At 36.4% G+C, this 21,729-nt stretch overlaps 1 protein-coding gene and 1 long non-coding RNA gene across 6 annotated transcripts in view; one reads left to right on the plus strand and one right to left on the minus strand.

Annotated features, from left to right (window-relative positions):
* Positions 1 to 21,729, plus strand: part of ARHGAP15 (Rho GTPase activating protein 15) — a 689,959-nt gene that overhangs the window by 567,790 nt on the left and 100,440 nt on the right. The gene's annotated exons all lie outside the window — the stretch shown is intronic.
* Positions 766 to 20,737, minus strand: LOC129532067 (uncharacterized). Its single transcript, XR_008677668.2, has 4 exons — positions 20,689 to 20,737; positions 16,136 to 16,196; positions 8,696 to 8,733; positions 766 to 1,240 (listed from the first exon to the last, which is right to left on the minus strand). It is a non-coding gene; the product is annotated as an uncharacterized lncRNA (long non-coding RNA).

Below are 21,729 nucleotides of genomic sequence, written 5' to 3' on the forward strand. Positions count from 1 at the left end.
AATTGTAAATTTTCTCTACTGAGTTAAATACACAAAACTGGGTATAGATTGTCTCGTGTCTAGGTACAGACCAACGAAAATATTGTTTTATGTCTGTTTATCTGACATAAACTTCTCTGGAGTAGGAGACATGTCTTACTGATCTTTGTAGTTCTGGCACTAATTGAATTTTTAAAACAATGTGCTTTGTGGTGGTTGTTTCAAGTAATTCCTCCTAGACCAATCCATAGTAGTTAGGAGCAATGATCTCAAACTACTGAAATGGGGAATCAGAAGGAAGAGAGGGTGGCGAGAAGGTGAATGGCAGAGATGGAAACAATGCTTAATTCAATCCATTTTGTTGACAGTAAATTCAAGAATTAACTGCTTACATCTCTCCAAATGTTCCTATCTGCCTTCTGAGCTCTGTTATACAGCTACTACCAGAGGACTAGGTGGACTCTAGTATTCACATTTTCTACATGTCGAAGAAGTATTATTACTACTTAGTTTCCAGAAATTTCATCTCAGTGGCTTAAAAGTTTATGAGAGAAAAAGGGAAAAATGAATGAGCAAATCAAGTCTTTTGACCAGGCTAGTGAATTTTGCAGTCTTCAAAGGGTTACCTGAACTTCTGCTAGTACAACTTGCCAGCCTTAAATGCAGAGCGCAATGGTGGAGAGAACAGTGAAACTGTACTATAAAAATAAATTACTGTCATGAATATTAAGCAACAAGAATATAATAAACATGACTGTTTGCATGATTCTGATTTATTGGTACTGATATGCTTATAAATTATGACACTAAGTGTTTATTCTAGTTGTTTCAGAATATGGGCCAAACAAAGCTGGGTGGACACTTCCTGCAGACCTGACCATCTGCCACCAAATTCCTACTTCATCGCTCCTGTCATTGCGTTTCTTATGTCGGTGGCATCAGGGCCATGTATGAACAACCATTCCCTTTTAGTTCACTTTGCAGACTGAAGTAGGTTGCCTTTCCAGGACCTGGTGTGACAACCATCATCATGAAGTTTGTGATGTCTTGCAGTGGAACAACTGCAGCTGCAAAGCATCCTGAAGGCTGTTCCAACTTACGCTGTTAAACAGTACTCACTTTTGACATAAGAGGGTCCATTACTGTATTTATGAACCTCTTGGCACCAGATTGGGGATTTCCCAATGCGAAGCAGCACTGCATTTTGCATACTTGCTTAGCGGTGGGGGCTCCATAAAACTGGTGCTGAGAAGTTAAAGATCTAAAAACAAACAAACAAACAACAACAAAAAAAAAACTGTGTATTCATATAGAGTATTTCAACTGCCATAAGATAACTACACAAATAGCAGTGTTGTTCTTTCTAATATCCACAAGTAAAAGTTATTAAGATTTGCCATCGGTTTTGACATTATTTGGAACCAGATATTTGTTCAACAGATGGCTAGAATAAGGTATCACATGAGAAAATAGCATTCTCCTGCTTCAGGTTTTTAGCTTTCATGTTACATCTCATCAAAGGTTACTTCAGGAGATTAATTATTTTAAAATTTTCATTTCTCTAATGTTGGTGGAAACCTGCAAGGAAGACAGCCAGTAAATTTACAGTAAGCTTAATGAAAGATGCAATTTTCACATAGTAAAGTATGCTATAAGGGTATAAGTTGGTGCTGCCTGTAAAGAACTATTTATGATATAAACTTAGCTGTAGATGAAATGCCAAAGTTCATGATGAGACAAGGCCTGTTACTGCTTTGAATCAGAACTCTTAGAAAATTTGTAGAAGGACTTTTGGCTATATTTAGCAAAAGCCTTTAAAATGTGCATGCATTGTACTGACAGTTATATATCTAGAAATTTACCTTAGGAAATTTTCAGAGATATGCACCAGGATGTATACAAACTTGCCCTTCAAAACGTTACTTATAATACTGAAAAATGTAGAAGTATGTGTACAAACTTAAGGAAGGTTAGATTATGGCCCATTTATATTATGAAATACTAAGCAATTGGTAAATTGTGATATAGAAAGCATTATTTCACAATGTAAAACACAAGTAAATATTAAGAGAATATAAGTATGATATGGCATGTATAGTATAAGCCTATTGTGAAATATGTTTGTAAATATTTATATGTAGAGAAAAGAATGAAAGGATTTACTTCAAAATATTAGCAGGGAATGATTATACAGTTTTTTTTCTCTTTTTTGTTTTCCTGTGTTCTGCAAGTTTCTGCACTAAGTATATTTGTAGTGATTTTTTTTATGTATAAGAAAAGGGTGAGTAGATAATGTTGGAGGGGATTTCAGAATCAGTTGTTTGAAGGCTTCTCAAACCTGGCTTTTTGATCCAACTCACCTTTGTGGAAACAGATTCCTGGACCCACCCAGGTAGATGTTGATTCATTATGCCTAGGGTAAGTTTCCAAAATGTTTTCTAAAAAAATCATGAGCAAACCCTCAGGTGATCCTGGTGGCAGTCACATTTGGGAACCATTGATTTTGGTTCTTTTTCCTTGGTGAAGCCAAATAAGAGGAGAGCAGCTCTTCCTACTCGTAGTATGTTGACATCACAGCACCTTGTCCAAGCCATGCTATATGCTCCTCAAGGAGAGTACTGAAGAAGTAAGAGGTACATTCCCTGAACTAGAGAAGAACATGTGAGCACGTGTGATCTAGCAGCACAATGAATGATGAAGACAATAAATGCTCTACAGAAGGGAGAGACAAAAATGCAGTGTTTGGGAAGACTTCATGAAGGAGGCATTAAGAGTATATGGAGTTTGGAGAGCCAGCCAGGGAATGTTGGCTCCAGCCAAGCACTGACTCCAGCCCTGAGACGAGGCTGCTGTTTTGTGGAAAGTGAGGAATTGGGGTTGAAGGCAGCAACGATTTTGGAGACAGCAGTAGGAAACAAAGGAGAGCAGATACAGCTAATCCAGTATTGTGAATCCCTGAAAGCAAAGCAGCAATTTTTTATCCTCCTGCCTATCACAGTACTTTCCACAGAAAAGGGACTCAGTAAATTCTTGGTCAATAAATTAACTAATTAATTGCGGAGAATTCAATACTGCAGATGGGTTAAATTTTATGCTGCAGGCAGGGAAACTCCATTAAAGATTTTTGAGAAAGGTAGTGGAAAGCAGAAACCCATGTTTTAGAGAAAATAATGTGGTGGTAATTGTCAGGATATGTTTAAGAAGAGAAGGGAAGCAGGAAACCCCATTGTGATTTGGCACTACATTTGGCTATAGCCCAAATATAACCTTGGGCAACAGACCTGAGTCCTCTGGGACCCATGCATGGATATGCCTCAAGAGGCTCATGTGCCACTCCCCAGAAGATTGGCCAAATTTATGTACATGTGAATCTGTGTATTTTCTGGAGCAAGATTCCTAGATGTGTGACACCTCCCCGCCTACCCCCTGCCAAAAAAAAGTTATAGAGTGTTACTGAAAGTATACCTTAAAGACTGGTAGCATCAGAATCACCTCGGATCATGTTAGACTGTAAATTTGAGGTCCCCACTCCAGACCTCCTTTATGATAACCAGTGAATATAGAGTCTAGGAATCTCTTTTTACAAGCTCTCCAGGTTATTAATATGCAGGCAAAAGTTTAAGAAGCATCTAGTAGCTTGGTTACATCTAAGGTGTTCACCAACTTAAAAATGTTTGACTATTTTGCAAAAGAATAAAAGGAAGAAATGAAGGAAAAGAAGAAACTTTATGTAAAAGATTACAAAAAAGAAAAGTTGCAATGATTTAATGACATCTCGGTTAAACGGTCTTGGAAGAAATAGATGGGTTAGGTTTTGAAGCTAGATAACCAAGAGGATAGAAATGTACTTGACAGAAATTGAGAAGCTGTGTTGATGAGTTGTTTTGCACACAGTAGAAAACTGAATCAAACACAGATTATCAGTCACATGATTATTCTTACTGGCATTGCTCCTACAGACAGAATCTGGACAGTTGTGGGGGCAAAAAAGTACAATACATTTTCCTTACCCATTTTGAGGGCCATGGCTGACACCTCTAGAACAAAAGAAAGATTAGCAAGGGGAAAGCATAACAGATTTATTTAATCAAAAATGTGACACAGGAACTTTCAGAAATGAAGATCCGAAGACCTAGGGAAAACTGCGCATTTTTATGTTAAGGTTTGATAGAGAACGAACAGCCATGTAGAAATGTGGTTGGACAAAAGTATGATCTAATGGTAATAGACTGGGGTAGGGAGTGGAACTCCACAAGGCCTGTTTGCTAGATTCTTTTCTGTGTCTCTGTATGACATTCCTTCCTCTGGGTACAGGGCAGGACACCCATCACATCAGGGTCTTCAGGGGAGAAGACAGAAAGTTAGAGAGTAACATTTCTAGGCTTTATGGCTTGCTTTGAGGAAGAGTTCTAGTTTATATGACCAGCTTCCGGGGAGAAATGAGAGGAGAAAGGAGTGCAGGCAAAGATCAAAGAGAACTTCTTGCTTCTGAGGCCCTTCTAATCTTCTTCAGTTCAAAGCACTCAGCATGCCAAAGGACCATACTTGGAGGTATCATATTCTGAGCCCCAACACAGGTCAGTGTAACCTTTGTAAGGAATTTGTTCAAGATTACCCAACTGAATTTTTAGAATTTGTTCAAGATTACCCAACTGAATTTTTACAGTGATTGGAACATTGAATAGCCAGTCAGAAGTTGACAGTGATCAGAATGAAAGTTCGGCCAGATCAATGATACCAAGATATAAGTTGCTGTGTGCAAAAAAAATCAAGCCTAAAACTTGGATTCTCACGTGAAAAATATAAATGTGTATGCATGTTAAGCCATTTTAGTTCTAGTCCTCATTTTAAATGTCTCAATAGTTCTTGATAAATTATATTCACTTTATAGCACATACTTTTATCTGAGTATATCAATAACAACTCAGACCCCTTCTATCTGCTATCCAAATGTAGAACAGAAAGTATAGAAAACTGTACGTTGGGGGACACCAACTGCCATATAATTGCGACACCACTTCATACAGTGAGCATGTTTGGAGTAAAAGTAATATGATTGGATGAATATGTATGATGCAAAATTCCTGTTACATAGGTTTGAGATTGTTTTACGTCTTTAAACAGAGCATTAAGAAATAATCAAAAATGGTTAATTGAACAGGCAAAAATGAACTTTGGCTAATTTTGGCATAAGCTCTCCAGCTCTACAAGCCAAAAGATATCTTTAAAGTAAATGAAACCAACTCCCTTGATTCAAGAAAGAGAAAAGATATGCAGATTGAAAAGAACTTTTAACTCTAAGTCTACACTATCATTAAGTGTACTTAGATTTGTACCATATAATTATTATGATTGTAGCAATTAATCAACTGATTAACATGTAGGGTCAGCAGGATCCAGTGATCTTATCTTGAAGCTTGAATTAATTAATTATACTTTCTTCAACATTATTATTTTCTATTTGCATACCCAGTTTGTACAAGTTGCCCCTTATTGACAAAATGTGGTTTAGTCTCTGTACTTATCACAGCAGGTATGAGCACTCACTGAAGTACTTTTGCTCATATAAAGTCAGAATTATAAGGAAACTGAAATATTGTCAATACTTTCTGAAATAATTGTCTTTTGTTATTTTTCATTATCAAATATATAAATTATACAAATTAATTAGATTATTTTGAATGGTAGGGAACATAAGATCAAATAACTCTTGTCTGAGTAAGTCAAATTCAGCGATACTATTGAAGCATCATGCGGTGGTTGTATTATTCAGGAAATTCAGCTTATATTGCAAGAAATGCCCCAACCTGCACCTTGCAACACAAGCTTTTTTAAAAAATATTTTTTAAATATTTTCAAATACATAATCTCTCTTGCAGAATCTCTTTGGCCAAGTTTTTGCAAAATGTTCAAGATGGCATTATTCCCATTCGTTAGATGAGGAAACTGTAGCAAAACACATGAAGTGGTTTGTCCAGAGCCTCCCAGATAGCTATTCTAGCAGTAATGGAATTGAAAAGCTCTTTCACCAAATATGTACTGAAGGATTTCTTCAGCACGCAGTAATGTTGAAAGTAGAAACAGTAAGATGAACAGGGCATGGTGTTGCACTCAAGAAATTCACAGTCCAGCAGGGGAAACAGACATGTGATGAGATATTTACAAGTGCGGCACCATAATAAATGTATGAAGGGCTGTGAGAGCAGAAGGGTAAGAATGTCCGTGCATTCTTCTATTCTATTGCTCATGGTGTTTCAGAATGACACTCTTGATGGAGTTGTTTCATATGAAAGAAGGTGGAATGCAAAAGAAAAAAAAAGATTGTGATATGAGACCTGTTGCATGTGCTAAAGCTGCTTTTCTTTTTCTTTTTCCTAGAAGCCACTTATTAGCAGGGCCTGTCTCAGTTGGAGGCTCTGCCTTTTTTGCTTACAGACTGTCTGACGCCTTTATAAAGTGGGCCACTGCATTGTTGATTACTATACACCAGGGTGGTCTGTGAGCCACTGTTTTCTGCCATCCCACAGTGAGACAGCATCTTCTGACGTTCTGGTCTCATATGTTCTTAGAGAACGGTTTGTGTTTCCTAAGAAGCTTAAGTCTAGATGATTTACATGTAACATTTTAAACTCCAGTTGTGTAATGCCTTGACTGGGATTTATATATGCTGAAAACAGTTTTTCAGTTCTGTATATGACAGTTAGTATGTATTGTATTGTCTACCCTCATTTATCTATGAGACCAGAGATGTGACCCACAGTAATGAGGATCTAAAAAGCCTGTCCTCTACTGCAAAATAACATCATGCAGTAGATGCTCTGACCACCTACTATAATCTCATAATCAAATGATTAAGTGCTTGTCAGTCCAAATAAGATGTGTTTAATTTTGACAAAAAGAAAAGAAAACCGAGAGTAGCAATTGGGTTAAGACATGAAATGGTCAGTTTCTTTCTGCCTGTGTTGAGTTTCTTTTCGCCCACATACTCTTGCTTTTTTCCAAGAGAAATGGCACATTTTCTGGATGTGAGAGTTGGTCAAAAGATCACAAAAAAAGTCAAAAAATAATTCTACTCTGTGAATGAAAAATGGCTATTTGTACTTACCCTCATAAGCATTAAAAGAAAATAATGCATGAAATTCCATAGAAATGTGCCTATCATGTTATACTGACTCAAACCAGAAGACCTAGAGTATGATATTGCTAATATAATACATGTGGTAGGTGTAAGTGGAAGTATGTGTGTGAGATTTATCATTGCCATAGTGTAAAAGAGTTGAATTAGCTTCCACTTGACTAGATGAGAGCTCTTAGTTCTTATTTTGAAAGCAATCAATTGAGCATGGTTAATTAGGATATCACCAAGTAGTTAAAAAAAAAAAAGAACATAAAAAAAGCAGGCACTTATTAGAAAGTATACTTTGAATCTGCTCACATTACAGTGCTGATCGAAGGATTATGGAAAGAAACACCAAAGCAGGAGTTGTTAGGTGCTTTCTACACGAACACATTTTTCTTCAATTTCAACAAATTATTATAGTTATTTTATGTGGTACTGCAGGGCTGCCTTTATGTGAATCATTGAGTTACAAACAAAGAACACATTTCAGTCATCCAAGCAGTAATTATAAGAGGACAAGCCAAAAAGATCTCATTTGGGGAAAAAATTAATCTTTAATTCTGCGCTTATTCTGTCCGTCAGAGCTCTTTTATCTCAATTTACAAACATACGTCGCTTTATATAATGTTAAATTACATTGAAAATTCAAAATAACTAGCAACAGTAACTAGCTATCCAAGATTTATATGGTATCATGTAAGGTATGCCTTTCACTTAAAATGTCCCAGTGTGAGAAATAAATTAACTTTTCTCATTAATATGGAAAATAAGAATGGTTTTCATATTTTCACAGACATGCCCTCTTCATTATATTTTGATGGGTATAAGACTCATTTCAAAGTAGGTCCAGAAATCTAGCAGCCCAAGAGGGCTGAGTATTAATCCTCGGAATATTAGTCCACTCAGAGGATTGATACTGCAGCACCCAGCTTGTTCCCTACATTTACTAATAAACTCAATGGGAGTCCTCTTAACCCTGGGCAAGGTTGAACACTTGCATGATTTGAGGTTTTCAAACAAAAGTACAAAAGCAAAATGCACATTCTGCCCTAATGCTTAGCTGGTTTCTTGTTACTCGAGTTCTATAATTTAAACTTTAGCCTTCTTGTATGCATTAATTTAAGAGTTATTGTGCGGCAACCACTGAATGAAGCATGTATCCTGCAATTTGTGTGCTTGAATGCAGAAACATACAAATGTTAAAATTTTACATGCATGCCCTAATTGTTCAAGTAACAGTATTAGGCAGATCTAAGTGTTAGTAGCCTACAGGGTAATTCAGATTTGAACATATATTATTTTTCCCCGCAGAAGATTGTTTTTATGTCAAGAATAAGAGCCATTTGTTCCTCTTCTCATTCGTGAACTCAAGAGAATAAACTTGGATCTACATGTTGAAGCTGGACATGTCAAGTCCTTGACTATTCATGTCTACTAAATCCTTGGGCTATTTTGGGTTTTTCCTTCCCTCCCCGCACCTCCTCCTCACGCTTTGTTATAAAACTACTTCAATTTACCTGAAAATAAGTGTGAATCCAGGTAAAAACCTAAATAATCAGAAATAATGGCTTTAAATTTCTAAATGAAAAGAGTTACCTTGTATCCAATATGATAGCAGAGGTTTTCACCATGCCCTGTAATCACAAATAAAATGTCCTATGATTTTCATATAATCACAGTTTTTCCAAAGAAAATCCTTTGCTCATAAAGATGCATTGTTAGGTGCACATTTCTCCATCTTCATCTATCTTTTTGCCATTCTGGGAGTGAACAGTAAGGTAGTCTTTGCAGTTCAACTATATAAAAGAGGGTCGTATCTCTATGAATATAACAAGATATAGTGCAAACCACACTTTTAGTCTCAGACCAAGTAATTTATAAGCAAGTCAAAAGATTTCTCTGACTTCATTTCATAACCCCTAGTCAATGTACGTGAGTCTTAGCATAGTCAGGGTCATAGAGAGCAAGGTATTTCCTAAAAATTCCTATATTTATCAAATACTGTAAAAAAAGCAAAACCTCTCTCTAGCAACAAGCTTAATTTTCTTCTATCATTCATCATCATCATCATCAGTGTAACCAGTTGCATAACCAGCATGTGGTTCTATATTTCGATGTTTGCTGAAGAAGCAAGACACTGAAAGTCAGATCTCTTGTTCATTTCAAAACAGTCCTCAAATTCTCCTTTGGACAAGAAAAGAAAACTTTGGAGAAATTGACATCTCAGTCCCTGGTTAGGAAGTAAATATGGAAGTGCAAAATGGCATTTTTAAACAAAACTGCTTTCCTGACCGTAACTGAATTTTCACATTGTCAGCACTTCCATTATAAACATTTTTTTTAGTTGGGAGTTTATAACGCAAATGTAAAGATTTGCTATGGGCTAAATCTCAACCCAAGAGCAAATGTTTATACCAATTTTGAAAACAATCAGCTTGCCCATTTGTAGTTATGCATGTGTTCATCATCTGTTATTGCTTGTCCAGTGCTCTCCAACTTCTGGGAGAAAAAGCAGACATCTGGAGAGAAGAAACAATGTTTGCTCTCCAGCAGATGTAGTCTGTTTTCCACAATCATTGAATAAGGAAGGTATCGAACAAATGTGTGCCCTTTAATACAAGGAAATGAAAATGACAAGATTCTGCCTGCATGCCAATACTGTGGAAATGCTAATTGGACAGTCTATGAATTGGCCACTTTGGACAACTAGAACTCAGAGCTCTACCCATTTTACAGGTGGAAGGAACTAGTATCTAATATGAATGACAACAGTGAAATACTTTCACCTATAAAGTACATTACACTTTAGGGATTGCCAGAGTAAGTGAAGAATAACCATTTCACTAAAAACTATTTTTTACCACAAATATTTAACATTTTCCAAAATTTTATAAATTATTTCTTGTCTTCCAGTTTCATGTTGTTGGAGTTTTTTTTCTTCTTTTAAACTCTGTCAGTAAACTAAGTAGTCAGTTTTTTCCCTGGGGAAAAAAATGATAACTCTAAAAAATGTTATCTAGCTATGGATCCTGATGGGCTGAGAGATAGATGCTGGGACTATGCAGATTTGTTTTCTCCAAAATGATATAACATTTCAGTTTTCTTTGGTGAAGTGTCTATTTTTATTAGCTACCTGAGGTGGCACTATCATTATTCAAACAGCAAGAATGGTTTACCAAGAAAAGAGTGGGTTGGGAAGTGATTTAAATTCTCCTGCTTCAGGCCCTAATGAGTTCCACCACATCAAACAAGTCACGTGTCCACTCAGATCTGTAGTTTGCCTCTTTAAAATGGGATTATTGAATTAACTAACCTGTAATCATCTTTCCTGGTTCTAAAATGTGATGGTTTTATGGTGCTATACCTTACAGTACCTTCCTCGGATGTTTGCAGTTCTGCAGTGAACCAAGTCTTTCATCTGATTTTCCCATAGTCTTGGGTACTGCACCCACTAAGTATTCTCAAGGTTAGGAGCAGAGCCAAATGAAGGAGACAGGAAAGCACCTTTGCCTTGTTTTGAGGAAGGTAAAATTGAAGGTTTTTACACATGGCAAATCCTGATTGTCAATACAATTCATTTGGTATTGCTGGGGTTTCTGTAGTACGTACTGAAGATGAAATTAAATTCTTGGTTTAATTTGTTGTATCTATATGGTGGCAGTTAACATACCTCGCTATTTGGTAAGTTTTGAAATATAATGTTATTTTATTACCAAAATCCTTACAGTAAAATATGATCTTAAAATTAACTCTAGAGTGTGATTACATAGCACTCGTCTCATGTTTCATTTTCACCCAAATCAGCACCATAGGTTGTGCATTTTTGCTGTGCTAAAGTTACATTCCCATGTTGTTCTAGAGGACTCCTGGAGGAAACTCCTGTATCTCTATGCACTAAGTACATTGTTCATACATAAGACTGTCAATTACTTATATCTTGTGATCAGCAGAAAAAGTCCACTGCAGTGAATTCACTGAAATACAGGTTTCCTAGTCTTACCCAGAATAAAAATCAGGGAGCATTTAAATTTGTTTGCTATTGTTATGTGTTCATTTTCAATAAAAGCTATAGTAATACAAAGGTAAAATTGTTCTGTATTGAAGTGATTCATACAGATTTTTTCATCAAAATTATGAGCACAACTTTCACCCCTAAATGTTTCCCCACGTCCTTTCATAATTTCCTTCCTCCACTCCCTGGTCCCTGCCCCAGAGCAAATAATTTGCTTTTTTATCTGGTTTATTTTATGTAGAACAATTTATTTTAAATTTCATTAATGCTGTTGTTGTGTATCAAGTGATTTTATTGCTAAGTATCATTCCACTGTATGGATACAACAAAATTTGCTTATGATTTTATTTACTTGTTGATAGACATTTGGAGTGGTCAGTTTGGGCTTATTACAAATAAAGCTGCAATGAATACTTGTGTATAAGCCTTTATATGAACATAAACGCTTTCATTTCTCTTGCATAAATACCTAGGAGTGGAATGACTGGGTCATATGGTAGATGTATATTTAACTTTAACTGCCAAACTGTATTGCAGAGTAACTATATCATTTTTCATTCCTACCAGCAGTATAGGAGATATGCATTTCCTCCACATCCTCATTAACACTCAGGATGGTCAGTTAATTTTAGCCATTTAAGTAGGTTTGTAGAGGTATTACATTGTGGTTTGTATTTCCATTTCCCTAATGGTCAGTAATATTGGGCATCTTTTCATGCTTATTTGCCATCTTCATGTTTTCTTTGGTGAAGTGTCAATTAAAATATTTTGCCCAGTTTTATTAGGATTTTACGTTTTCTGATTATAGAGTTTTGAGAGTTATTTTTGTCTTCTGTATACAGTGGAAATACCATCCTTTCTCTTTTTTGTCATCTTTGCATTTTTATCAGATGTCTATTGTCCATGTAAGTAGAGGTTTATTTTGAGACTGTCCACTTTGGGCCATTGATCTATACATCTAACTCAATGCTAGAACCACACTTCTTTATTAGTGTAATTTTGATATAAGTTTGAGAGTCAGATAGTTATCTACTTTTTTCTTATTCAAACTTGTTTTTGCTACTCTAGGTCAAGGGTCAGCAATTGTTTTTTTCCTGTGGAGGGACAGAGAGTTGATATTTCAGGGCTTGTAGGCCATATGGTTTCTTTTGTAAGTACTCAGTTCTACACTTGCAGTGCAAAAAACAGCCATAGGCAATATGATACGACTGTGTTGCTGTAAAGCTTTATTTACAAAAGAAGGCAACAAGCTGGAAGTATACTGCAAGTCATAGTTTGCTGGCATTTGTGCTAAGTCCTTTGCATTTCCACATTAACTTTAGAATCATCTTGCTAACTTATATATATTTTTAAAAGCTTGCCAAAATTTTAATTGGCTTTCCATTAAACCTGTAGATTAATTTGGGAGGAATTAACATTTTCACAATATAGGGTTTTCCAACCAATGAACAAGTTATATCTCATTATTTAATGAGGTCTTCTTTAATTTTTCACAACAGTGTTTTACAATTTTACACATACCTTTGGTCATATTTATCCCCGAGTATTTCATATTTTTAATTCTATTGTAAATTGTATCCTTATTTCATTTCCTGCTTGCTTGATGCTACTATACAGAATTGTAACTGGTTGTGTATTTTGTTTTGTACTCTGTAACATTGCAATACTCAATTACTGGTTCTGATAATTTTTTGGGAGAGCATCAGATGTTCTACATAGAAGATTATGTGATCCTTGGATTAAGACAATAATATTTTTTGGCTTTCTAGCTGGATACATTTCTTTTCCTGCCTTATTGCATTGGCTAAATCTCTAGTACCACGTTAAGTAGAAATGATGAGAGTGGACATTTCTGTCCTGTTCTTTTCTTTAGATGGAAAGCATTCAATCTTTCATTATTAAATATGATGCTAGTTTTAGGTTTTTCCTTCCCATCTGTCCTGAGTATGCTGAGAGTTTTTAATCACAAATAGATGCTGGATTTTCTCAGAAGTTTTTCTGCATCTACTGAGATGAACATAAGGTTTCTCTTTTCTAGTTTGTTAATACAACAATTACATTGATAGATTTTTAAAATGCTAAATCAAAACTACATTCCCAGTACAAACCCACTTGGTCATGATATATTCATTTTTGAGTTTCATTAAAATTTTCTTTAGAATTTTCATATCTATATTTATAAAGCATATTAATCTGAATTATTTTTTCCACCTTATATCTTTGTATGGTTTTGGTACCAGGACAATGCTGGCCCTAATTGAATGAGCTACGAAGTACTCCATCCTCTTCAATTTTGTGAAAAAATTTTAACTAGAAATTCAATTTCTCTAATAGACACAGGAATATTCCTAATTTTGAGGAATTTCTCCATTTCATCTATTTTGCTAAATATATTGGCATAAATTTGTTCATAATATTTTCTTATTGTTCTTTTATTGTCTATGGAATAGTGATGTCATCTCCCTCATTCCTGACTTTAGTCTCAAAGGGAAGGAGAATACAAATATTTAAGGAACTGATTAAAACTTAAGAAACATGAAATAAAAGAGATGAGAAATAAGTCTTCCTGAAGGAATACTACCGGCCCCCCATACTGGGTCGGCATCCCTTATCACACTTTTCTTAATTTTGTTTGTATAGTCTGGGATGACTATCCATTTAATTCCTGTTTTGTTTCCATAGTGCCAGAACAGGGCACAGTACCTGGCATATAATAGGTGCCAAAAGTTATTCTTCTACTGTGTTACTGTGTTATGAATGAATTAGTGTAGTCACTTCCCAGATTCTGGAAGTTTTTCTACTATTAAGTTTTTATCCTGAAGGCAATTAAAATCCACTGAGGATTTTAAACAAGTACATGACATGATTAGATTTGAAATATAACGTGTATATTTAGAGAATGCAAGGGGGTAAACAAAAAAAGACTGGGGCTAGGGAGTCAGTGAAGAAGCTATTGGTTATTTAAGCAATATTCAGGGAGGAGAAATTTTAGAATGGGTTGGCCAATGACCATCAACAGTAGATAATAGGGGTATTAGATCTAGGGATTGAGAGAAAAAAATAGAACAGATTCTCAGAATTATGATTTGGAAGATTTGTTGGAGTGTGGTGCCATTAAGTAAATTTTAAAATAATGGTATAAGAGAATGCTTTATATTTCAAAATGACAGGTGCCCAGTTTGCTACCTATATAAATTGGCTCTTTGATGATTTCATCCCTGCAATCATCCTCAATGAGGTCACTATAACTTACTCAAAAAGGAGTTGAGAAAAGCATAATATACTTAGGTTTGTGATAATGTTTCATTATCAAGTATAGCACTGATTCAGCCAAATCACTACAATTGATTTATGTAAGTGAATTTTGCAAAAAGTGAAAAAGCCCTCTAAATATGAAATCTTTTGGTATTAATTTTTGTGTAGAAATTGTGCTAAAATGCATCACATACTTCCCTAAAGTATTTTCAGATTTTGCCAGTCACTCTGAGAATAGATATTATAAGCATCCTCATTTATCCAATTAATAAATTGAGACTCAAAAAGGTTGACTGACATTTCTAGTGTCACCGTTTTGAACTGTCAGTCTGAAACCCAAGTGTTTTTATTCTAAATCTGGCTTCTTTCCCCCTTGCTAAACTACCTCTATGTATATTGTGATATTATCCAGTAATGTTCTCTTTAATATATGGAAATTAATTATAAAGACAAAAGAACAACCAAAAGTTAAAATATGACCTGAGAGGCTGAGGAGGCAAGAGGATTGCTTGGGACCAGGAGTTTAAGATTAGCCTAGGCAACAAAGCAAGACCCATTTCTAAAACATAAAACAGAATTGGCTGGGTGTGGTGGCACACATCTGTATTCCCAGCTACTCCAGAGGCTGAGGTGGGAGGACTCCTTGAGCCCAGGAGTTTGAGACCAGCCTGGGCGATATAGCAAGACTCTCCATCAAAAAATGTTAAAATACGAATTCTGATAAACTCATGGCAAAGGAAATAACTTATTTCCCTGGGGCAGCATTTTTTCCCATAAGTTATTGGGGTACAGGTGGTATTTGGTTACATGAGTAAGTTTAGTGGTTTTTGGTGCACCCATCTCCCGAGCAGTATACACTGCACCACATTTGTAGTCTTCTATCCCTCAACCCCCTCCCACTCTTCCCCCCAAGTCCCCAAAGTCCATTGCATCATTCTTAAGGGCAGCATTTTTCAATGAGGAAGTAAAACATGGTGTTATGGAGAGAATATGAGCCTTAAAGTCAGGTAAACTTGGGTTTGAATTTGGGCCCTGCTACATTACTGCCAGACACAGCGTGGTAATCAACAGGATTTCAACACATCAATTTTCTCATCTTTAGAATGAATCTGTTATCTAACTGATAGGATTATTTTAAGTATTAATATCTTTTGATGCATAATTTCTAGCATGAAGCCTGGCACTGTTAAATGTTAGTTTTCCTTTCTTCCCCATAGTAGAGTTGATTTTAGGAGCAAGGATTTTAGCTTTTGCATATTACAGCCTTACTAAACTAGGTAACTGCTTGGTGGTATGAAGGACTTTACTAACCTTGATAAAAATAAAAAATTACCATGCAGTTTGGAAGAACTAAGTACATAGACCAAAAACAAGAATCAGTGTTTTTCTGCTTCTACAAATCCACAGTTTGACTCTTGGCAGTCAGCCTCACCAAGGTTGCCCCACCTTAACAAGTGATGCCAAAAAAAAAGTTCCAAAAGGAGAACAAGACAACTCAGCATTCAGTATGTCCATTTTCCAGATTTATGTCAACAACTAGAGAATATCATTTGGTTTTCTTCTAGGATCAAAAAGCCATTAGCTTCTATGCAGTATGTGGTTTTTCACTCACTGCAGATCTTGTTTAAGCACATTCTCACTCTGAACTGATTAAGTGCTGCTTGATTTCTGGATGGCAGTTGCTTATAAGTTATAATATTTATAAGTTATAATATTTCTTAGTTATAATAGTTTCTTAGTTATTGTGCAGAATCCACAATGATGCTTACCTCGCATACAAGATGATGTTTGTATCTGCAGAAGTCATCTTTGACCACACTACCCACAGATCTAGAGTAAAAAGACACCACAAATGGCTGAAAGTGTCAACATAAATAACTATCAATAAATGTTAAGGAATGTGGCAAAGCATTTGGCTTCTTGTGTCTTCCCAACCTATCAGAGCTAACTATGGCTATTATTGTCAAAAGCGATGCTCCCGGTTTAGTTATATACAGTATTTATAAAGTGCCCATCACCATGGTATCTAAACACTTGGGCAATCTAATTAGGCTAGTCAATTACTTGTGCAAAAGTAGAAGAGGTACCCTTCCTTATATCCCACTCCACTGGAACCAATTTGATTGTGTTTTTAAAAGCAAGAAAAGCCTTCTGTGAGAATAGCTTTTTAGGACCCTTGTTCCAAGATTAAAAGACTGTCTGGGTAAAGAAATGACTGTTTCTTATTCCTTGAAGGTGATAATGTTCTGAATCAAGCAACTCTAAAGTGGTAGAAAACACCACAGCCCAGAGATCTTGATTGAGAACATTTTATTCCCTTTCCTTTTGAACTTCACTCTGGGGGCAGGTAACGGAAAAGTGCTTTCTAAAAGCAGTTCACCTGCATGTGAATTATTTCCAAAGCCTTCCTTGGTGAGAAAACTGTGTTCTCTCCTGGCCTCCTGAGTCAGAGAAAGAGTACTCCTCCTCCTCTTCAGGAGATTTAACTGGGTCAGACCTAAAGCAGAACTTGGTCACAAAGACCTCCCTTCTGACTTCTGTTTTGGACAGACATGGACAAGGTTTCTAAGACAAAGTTTCTGGTGTGTGTGTGTGTGTGTGTGTGTGTGTGTGTGTAGGAGTGAGGACATGTTATCCATTAGTAAAATCACTAATAAACATTTTTAGAATTTATTGTTGATCAAATACTTTAAAAAAGCTATTTGTGGCCGAGCGTGGTGGCTCACGCCTGTAATCCCAGCACTTTGGGAGGCTGAGGTGGGCAGATTGTGAGGTCAGGAGATCGAGACCATCCTGGCTAACACGGTGAAACCCCGTCTCTACTAAAAATCCAAAAAAATTAGCCGGGCGTTGCGGCTGGCGCTTGTAGTCCCAGCTACTCCGGAGGCTGAGGCAGGAGAATAGCGTGAACCCTGGAGGCGGAGCTTGCAGTGAGCCGAGATCGCGCCACTGCACTCCAGCCTGGGCAACAGAGTGAGGCTTCGCATCTTAAAAACAAAACAAAACAAAACAAAAACTGTTTCTGTACAAATAAAATACTATGTTTATGTGTTTCTGAGGCAAACTGAATACCACGCTTATTCAGAAAAATAGTATGTCGCTGATGTACACTTCAGGCTAAAGAACAGTTGTCTTTTTGTACTAGCAAGATTTCTTCCTGGAATTTATTATGAATTCAATTTGATATGAATCTAATTTACATGATATCTTATTTCATAATGTTTTTCATAGCTATGTAAAAATCAAGTCAACATGGCCTGTAATGTTTCAAAGCATAATTTAAAAGTTCAGAGAACCTTGAAAATGAGTAAACTATTATTTTGTTCTCTAGTCATTCCACCTATGTCTATCATATTGCTTATTGCTTAATTCAGATTTTAAACAGTCTTATTTTCCTGTCATTTCTTCATGTCACAGTCTCTCCCCTCCTGATTTGATTTGTTGATTTGTCATTGATTTGTTCCTATTGTGGCCTTGGGACATAATTTCGAGACTTTGTTCGGTTCAAATTATTTCAGTACCTCAGTCCTTCTGATTCTGTTCCTTCAGTTTGGTGTTCCTGTTTTGTATTCATTCCCTGTCATAACAGTTCTCTCCTATCTTTCAATATACATTTTTTGAAAACATCCCTATGCGGCCACATCAGTTCCTTCAGTAAATACTTTTCTTTCTCATCAGAATCATTTGAAATTGTAATTCCCAGAATTTCATCTTTTAGAGCATTGGATTCCTCTTGAGCCATCTTCCTGTACAGAAATTCTCACCAAGGGATCTTAATTTTTTCTCTGGCCATTAAAATGATGGTTGCAATTATTGAACATCTACTTCATGACAGGAATTTTATGTGCATTATCTTGTTTACTCTCTACAACTCTCTTATAAGCTAGGTTTATCTTCATTGTACCAATATGAAGACTAGGCAGTAATGGACAGAGCAGGGTAGAACTTCGGGTATATTTGTCTCAAAAGCCTATACTCTTAACCATTATGTTCACATCTTGTATCTCAGAATTAAACTTTCCTAATTATTTTCTCCTGTAAATTACTGAGAGACTTCCAATTATTCTTATGTTGGTATCAAGTACTGTGTCAGTTGGATAGGGTTTAGCTGTAATTGACAGAAAATCAACTCAAAAAGGTTTAAGGAAAGAGGCAATTTTTTGGCTCATGGAACTAGAAATCCAGAGGTAGGGTAAATTACAGGGTTTGTTCATATGGGGATTCAAAGATGGAGATCACAGACTCAGGCCCATTTTTTTTTCTGCTCTGCCACCTGTAGAGCTGGCTTCATCCTAATGCTGATTGCAGCATTGTGGAGAATGCTCGCCAGTAGCAACACAAACCATGTCCTTCCTCAGTCACTTCTGGTAAGAGATAGAGGAGGGCATTTTTCAGGAATCTCAAACAAACACTTCCTTTCACTTAATTGATTTGACTTCTATCACGTGCGCATTTCTTAATATAGCTAGGAAATTTCCATTTGAGTTAATCACAGCTTAATCTCGAATCAGGGACTGAGTTTGGCTAATGATGAGTCCTATAATAGATCACTGAACAATACCAGAATTCTCTTTAGAAAGAGAAGAAGAATAGATGTAGGATAGACAGTCAACAGTATCTCCTGCCCAACTCACTGACTACCCAACAAGCACATGCACCCTTCTGCTCAACATTTACTTTCACAGCCCTCGTATCTACTTGAAACCACTCACTGCTCATGCAACCTCATACAGCTACTCTTCCATATATGTTCCAAATATAGCCGGCTTCAAAAATCGGAGGTGTGATGTGACTTTTCTATCTTAACAATAGCTATCTGCCACCAAAGCACTTAAAATTTATAAGTAGGGAAAAAAGGGATAACAATAACTAAAATTTCTATTTGGTGGGGATCTAATATGCGGCATAGGGGGTGATGGACATGTTAATTACTTTACTTGTGGTAACTATTACACAGTGTATACATTTATCAAATTATCACATTGTGCAGCTTAAATATATTCATCTTTATTCATTAAATTTTTTTTAAAAAAATTCTATTTGGAAAAGTGAGGAGCTTATGGTAGTTTGTGTGATATTCTGACCAAGAAGAGTGTGTCTTTCATGCCCCGGCTGGGTAGTGATTTCCTGGGTCAGCCAGTCTGATAGCTCTTAGTTCTACTTTCTGAAAGATTCTTAGGTATCCATTGCTTTCCACAGTCACAGGTGAGAAAGGAGGACATTCTCTAGCAGTATCCCTTCCAAGCCACTACCGCCTAGGGGCTAGTGGAGACATTAAGGAGTTGTCTGCCCTTCTTAGGCAGGCATGGGTTTATGTGGTAATACAGGCCCTTTTAAAAATTTAGAAGACTTCTGGTTTGTTTCTAGTGTATTTATCAGCTTTCATTAGTTCTAGAAGTCTTTTGTGGGAATTCTGGAAATACCCATGTCTTAGCAACTAGTTTCTGTGTTCTGCCCATTTCTCTGGCCCTTGGTTTTAGTCAATGCTTTTTATCTTGGAGTTTTTTTTTCCCCAAGAGAATTTGAAGTAATAAGTGGGTGTTCATCTTAAGGAAAGATGCTAGAAGTAGCCACCATGGGCCAACATCCTGAATTTTGAATTTTTCCTACCATTGTTCCTAATGTGTGGGTAGGCATGTGGTCTGTGTTCCAAAATACAACAGATGTGAGTCTCAAATGTTTTGCTGCGATGTGACAAGAATAATTGCAAACTTCATAGACTAGGATGATGGGGTCCTTCATCCCTTCCATGCTAACTCTTCCACTCAAACTTACTTCTCTGTAAAACCTATTACTTAAAGTGTACCCATTTGATCTGTTTTTTTAAAATTGTATCAATACATTCCTCCTTCCTCCTCCACATTCTGTATAATTCTTCAACTGTTGAATGTCTTTCCTATTCTGTAATCCCAGAAATTTTAGGAGACAATGGGAATTCCAATTGCATTTGGGGAAAAGTTGTTTTTGCCGATACTGCTTTCAAGCAGATACCAACATTCCATAGTTTTTGGCAGAATTTGGGAACCAACAAAGGGAAATGTACCCTAACAGATTAAAGCAGGGTTAGTGGTTTAACCTAAGAATCAAAGGGTTGGAAACAAGGAAGACTTTATTTAAAAATCATAAGAATAAGAATGAACCCTAAAATGAACACTTTATGAATTATTAGGAGATCGTTTCAGGAAGTTACTCACTTAGCGACAGACCTGTGTAAAACTCAATGAACTGTACATGTGATGTATCTCCACTGGGGTCATCTTGAGTACAAGTATGATAAATTGAAAAGTAAGGGCTATGTGCTTAAAGAAAAGATTGGGCTTACCATACATTTCCTTCAGATAAATCTTCTCCTAATTAATGACCTTTTACCTAGGAGTAGAAACAACAAACAGAGTTTGTGATGGCCAGCAAATAACACAAGGCTGTGTCCTCATTGTATCTCATCCCACGTTCTATTAGTTTTCTATTGCTGTTGTAACAGATTACCACAAACTTAGCAACTTCTTACAGTTCTATAGTTTAGAAGTCTGGCACAGGTCTCACTGGGTTAAAATCAGAGTGTTCTTAGAACTGTGTTTCTGTCTGAAGGCTCTAGGGAGAACCCGTGTTCTTGCCTTTTCCAGTTTCTAGAGGCCTCCCACATTCCCTAAATTGGGAATAGCCAGCTTCCTGCATCTTCAAAACCAGCAACGTTGCATCTCTCTGACATTCTTCCATTCTCGTGTCTCTCACTGACCACAACAAGGATTTCTTTGCTTTTAAAGACCCACGTGATCAGATCAGGCCCACCCCAATAATCCAGGATAATCTCCCTCACCTCAAAGTCCTTAACTTGATCACACTTGCAAAGTCCCCTTTGCCACGAAGATAGCATTTTCATAGGTTCCAGAGATTAGGATATGGCCATCATGACTGAAGGTCTATTATTCTGCCTACCACGTTAAGTCGATATAACATTGCTTACATGATAAACACTTGAAATGTGACATTGTTTTTATACAGATTAATAAAACAATGAATGTTCAATTAATGTCAATTATGAATAGAGGGAGAAGGAATAAATGAGAGAGACAAGGGTACAAAAAAAGTATGTCTTCTTAAGGAGTATGTGTTCTTATTAAGAAAATAAGATTTTAAATGATGACTCCTTGAAAATAAATGCTCAAGGGAAGTTTGTTAATTTAATCTTTAGGAAAATGCAATTTATCATAATTTGTGATAACTTATTATAAAATTTCAGAAAAAAAATACACTGATGGCAGGGCACGGTGGCTCCCACCTGTAATCCCAGCACTTCAGGAAGCCAAGGTGGATTGCTTGAGCTCAGGAGTTTGAAACCAGCCTAGGCAACATGGTGAAACTC

Source organism: Gorilla gorilla, chromosome 11 (genome assembly GCF_029281585.2).
Source record: "Gorilla gorilla gorilla isolate KB3781 chromosome 11, NHGRI_mGorGor1-v2.1_pri, whole genome shotgun sequence".
Taxonomy (NCBI): domain Eukaryota; kingdom Metazoa; phylum Chordata; class Mammalia; order Primates; family Hominidae; genus Gorilla; species Gorilla gorilla.